Source organism: Eubalaena glacialis, chromosome 1, assembly GCF_028564815.1.
Source record: "Eubalaena glacialis isolate mEubGla1 chromosome 1, mEubGla1.1.hap2.+ XY, whole genome shotgun sequence".
Taxonomy (NCBI): domain Eukaryota; kingdom Metazoa; phylum Chordata; class Mammalia; order Artiodactyla; family Balaenidae; genus Eubalaena; species Eubalaena glacialis.
The window spans coordinates 68761855-68767214 of NC_083716.1; positions in this window are offsets into that span (position 1 = coordinate 68761855).

The following is a 5360-nucleotide window of genomic DNA, read 5'->3' on the forward strand; positions in this document are numbered from 1 at the left end:
TCCGTTTTTCTTTCTCAAGATTTCTTTGGCTATTCGGGGTCTTTTGTGTTTCCATACAAATTGTGAAATTTTTTGTTCTAGCTCTGTGAAAAATGACATTGGTAGTTTGATAGGGATTGCACTGAATCTGTAGACTGCAGAAATACAAAGGATCATGAGAGATTACTACAAGCAATTATACGCCAATAAAATGGACAACCTGGAAGAAATGGACAAAGTCTTAGAAAAGCACAACCTCTGAGACTGAACCAGGAAGAAATAGAAAATATAAAGAGACCAATCACAAGCACTGAAGTTGAGACTCTGATGAAAAATCTTCCAACAAACAAAAGCCCAGGACCCGATAACTTCAAAGGTGAATTCTATCAAACATTTAGAGAAGAGCTAACACCTATCCTTCTCAAACTCTTCCAAAATACAGCAGAGGGAGGAACACTCCTAAACACATTCTACGAGGCCACCATCACCCTGATACCAAAACCAGACAAAGATATCACAAAGAAAGAAAATACAGGCCAATATCACTGATGAACATAGATGCAAAAACCCTCAACAAAATACTAGCAAACAGAATCCAACAGCACATTCAAAGGATCATACACCATGATCAAGTGGGGTTTATCCCAGCAATGCAAGGATTCTTCAATATACGCAAATCACTCAATGTGATACAGCATATTAACAAATTGAAGGAGAAAAACAATATGATCATCTCAATAGATGCAGAAAAAGCTTTTGACAAAATTCAACACCCACTTATGATAAAAACCCTCCAGAAAGTAGGCATAGAGGGAACTTACCTCAACATAATAAAGGCCATATATGACAAACCCACAGCCAACATCATTCTCAATGGTGAAAAACTGAAACCATTTCCACTAAGATCAGGAACAAGACAAGGTTGTCCACTCTCACCACTATTATTCAACATAGTTTTGGAAGTTTTAGCCACAGCAGTCAGAGAAGAAAAAGAAATAAACCGAATCCAAATCGGAAAAGAAGAAGTAAAGCTGTCACTGTTTGCAGATGACATGATACTATACATAGAGAATCCTAAAGACTCCACCAGAAAACTACTAGAGCTAATCAATGAATTTGGTAAAGTAGCAGGATACAAAATTAATGCACAGAAATCTCTTGCATTCCTATACACTAATGATGAAAAATCTGAAAGAGAAATTAAGGAAACACTCCCATTTACCATTGCAACAAAAAGAATAAAATGCCTAGGAATAAAAGTACCTAAGGAGACAAAACACCTGTATGCAGAAAACTATAAGACACTGATGAAAGAAATTAAAGATGATACAAACAGATGGAGAGATATACCATGTTCTTGGATTAGAATGATCAACATTGTGAAAATGACTCTACTACCCAAAGCAATCTACAGATTCAATGCAATCCTTATCAAAGACAAGAATTCTTAAGAGATCACAGGACTCTCATTCTGGCTTTGATAATTGCAGCAGAATCACCAGGAGAGATGGATGGATAGAGAGACAGATTAGATAGATAGATAGATAGAGATCTAGATAGATGAGATAGAGATAAATATATTTACATAATTTATTAGAAAAGTCTGCCCTTGCACAACTGTGGGAGTTGGTTAAAGAGTCTGTGTTAAGATTGCTCTACTGGACTTCCCTGGTGGTGCAGTGGTTAAGAATCTGCCTGTCAATGCAGGGGACACAGGTTCAATCCCTGGTTCAGGAAGATCCCACATGCCACGGAGCAGTTAAGCCCATGCGCCACAACTACTGGGCTGCACTCTAGAGCCCGCTAGCCACAACTATTGAGCCCACGTGCTGCTACTACTGAAGCCTGTGTGCCTAGACCCCGTGCTCCACAACAAAGAGAAGCCACTGCAGTGAGAAGACTGTGCACTGCAACGAAGAGTAGCCCCCACTCGCCACAACTAGAGAAAGCCTGCACACAGTAACAAAGACCCAATGCAGCCAGAAAAATAAAAACAAAATTAAAAAAAGAAAAGAAAGATTGCTGTATTCACATCTGATCCTAGAGGTTGAAACCCGTAGGGCAGCCAGTGAGAAACAGAAGATGGATATGAAGTGGGGGGAGAATAAAGATAAACTGGAACCCATGAACATGGGCTGGAACCCACAGGACAGACTGGAACCTAAGTGTCTTACTGCTTCCAACTTTATGACATAGCTGTCCTCAGGAGAAAATCGTGCTCTTACGCATGTACTTAAAAAAACCCTTGGCCCAGGACTTGGAGAAGTTGAAGACAGACCTGAGAGAAGTTGGAGCAATTGATGTCTCAAGCCAATGAGACAAACTAGCAGGTAGGTGACAACATGCTTGAGCTATAAGACTTCTTGCTGCCCTTGCACCAACACTGTAAACACTAAAAAAAAAAAAAAGATTGTGCTTCACTTTTACTTTCTAATCTCTAAAATATCTCTTTTGTGACCCATTTTGAATAAAATATACAATGAAGGGTATTCTGGGAAATGAAATGTAGTTCACCCTAGCCCAGTTGACACACTACAAAGACACCAGCAAAGACTGATATGAAATGGTTTGATAAAAGCAGAATAGGAGTTCATGTCTGATTAGATATGTCTCATGGGGAGGAACAATATTAAAAATGAAGAATTCATTAAATTTGGTAGCTGCAATCCAGTACAATGAAATTTCAGGGGTAGATTCTGAAACCAGAGACTAAAAATATAAATGGGAATTATCAACAGGAAGAAAGTTCTTTCCAGGAATTTGGAAAGCAAAGGGCAGAGAGAGGAACATAGCTTTGGAGGAACCACAATAAATGTAGTAAAATAATGATAAGAACAATATGGAAGATTTGCAATATAGCATATTTAGGGCCTTCTGCAAAGAGCCAGTGAGCATAGACAAGTTAAAATGTAGACAAGAAGGGGGTAATATGAAGAAACAACAATCCTTAGAGGCCAGGAGAATATTATATATGAGTACAAACACATAGGTGGAGAGATAAGTGCCAACCTAAGAAGGGACACATTTTCTCTGAGAAAGAGGGAACAAAAGGTAAAAGCAGAGCTTGTCATAATTAGTCATCACAATATTTCTGAAATGTTCAATTCTATACAGGTTTACTGACACCTAAAAAGTGAATGTTTTATTATTAATTTTTTTCTTATACAAGCTTTATAATATTGTCTAGACACAATATTATCAATTGTACTTGTGTCTAGACAAATTAAGTCTCGAAGTTTTATTAAGAAATCAAAATTTTATATAATATTTACAATATGAAAGCTTACAATATTAAGTGATATATTTTAATATGTGGGTGTGTGTGCTTAGTAAAGATTCTATGTGAGTTGAGTTATTCTAAATTATCACTAGGATAATGCAAGTTGAATTGTAAAGCTATTGTACTTGAACTTGTCAAACAGATTCGCAGTATATAATGTTACATATATTTAGATTTGATAATATCTAAGGATATTCTAAGGATAATATCCTGATAATATCTAAGGATAAGGTTCTAGGATTTGCCATGTTACCTCTCTGGTGTAAACTGCACTTATTCTTCTAGCAAAATCTGTTATGTAAGTGTTCAGAGTATACAAAAAACTTCTGGAAATTTTCTAAAATAAAAAAGTAACTTTTAAAGTTATATCTAAGGGATTGAAGTTAACTTCAATATGCAGGCACACTTCTTGTTAAGGAAGCAAGTCAGCTATTACCTTAAAAATTAAGGTCACATCTTGTTTTGCTCAAGAGTAAATGAAATGACATAGGATGAATAATGTATGCATTATAAGACCAACATATTCTCCAATTTCATCCTATTAATAATACATAAAACCTATTGATAATCATGTTGGTGTACTTAAATAAACAGTACATTTGAAAATAAAAGACAGAACTTAAAATTCTGGGTCATAACATACCTGCAAAATATCATTATCCAGAAAATCATTGTGAATCCTTTCATGCGTCTTTGAGATAAGACAGCATCAAATGAAATATTATTTAGTTTTGACTTTAAGTCCAACACTTCTGTGATTATAAAAAAGTAAAACAAATAAAAAATGAAATTAAAAAAAGTCTCTCTTTTCCTCAAATGTATAACTGAAGCTAAAGTGCATGTTTATTTTAATTTAGCAAAAAGGAAAATGCCTGTCAATCACATATTAAATGAAACAATTGTTTAGAGAAGTGACCATAAATTGTAATGAAAGTAAAGTGAATTATACTTAGTCATGTAAAACAATGAGATATTTTCATCACTTCTTTCATGCCTTCATAAATTGAAAACATTCATTTTCTGTCTCCTTTTGCCTTTTCATTTCAAATTTTTTAGTTTCCACTCAGAGCGCTACTCTTATTTCTGTTGTTCTTTTCTTTGCCATTTTTTCCTTGGCATGTGATTCTGAGCTGATTTTAATAGAGATGACATATTGGTAACTCTTTAAAGTAAACTATATCTAAGCTTCTAAGAATCTCTCTCTCTCTCTGTCTCTCTGTCTCTGTCTCTCTCTCTCTCTGAATATCCCACTGCTAATATGTACTTTATAATGTCACTTATGAGTCAGGGTATTTTTTTTTAATTTTATTAATTTTTATTGCAGTATAGTTGCTTTACAATGTTGTGTTAGTTTCTACTGTACAGTGAAGTGAATCAGCCATATGTATACATATACCCCTTCTTTTTTGGATTTCCTTCCCATTTAGGTCACCACAGAGCACTAAGTAGAGTTCCCTGTTCTATACAGCAGGTTCTCATTCGTTACCTATTTTATTTAGAGTAGTGTATATATGTCAATCCCAACCTCCTAGTTCATCCCACCTCACCCTCCCCTTGGTACCCATAAGTTTGTTCTCTACATCCGTGTCCCTATTTCTGCTTTGCAAATAAGTTCATCTGTGCCATTTTTCTAGATTCCACATGTAAGCGATATTATACAGTATTTGTTTTTCTTTCTGACTTACTTCACTCTGTATGACAGTCTCTAGGTCCATCCACATCTCTGCAAATGGCACAATTTCATTCCCTTTTATGGCTGAGCAATATTCTATTGTATATATGTACCACATCTTTATCGATCTGCTGATGGACATTTAGGTTGCTTCCATGTCCTGGCTATTGCACATAGCGCTGCAATGAAAATTGGGGTGCATGTATCTTTTTGAATTACGTTTTTCTCTGGGTATATGCCCAGGAGTGGGATTGCTGGATCATAAACCCATGCACCTCTAGTCACCTGATCTATGACAAAGGAGGCAAGAATATACAATGGAGAGAAGACAGTCTTTTCAATAAGTGGTCCTGGGAAAACTAGACAGCTACATCTAAAAGAATGAAATTGTAACACTCCTTAACACCATATACAAAAATAAACTCACAG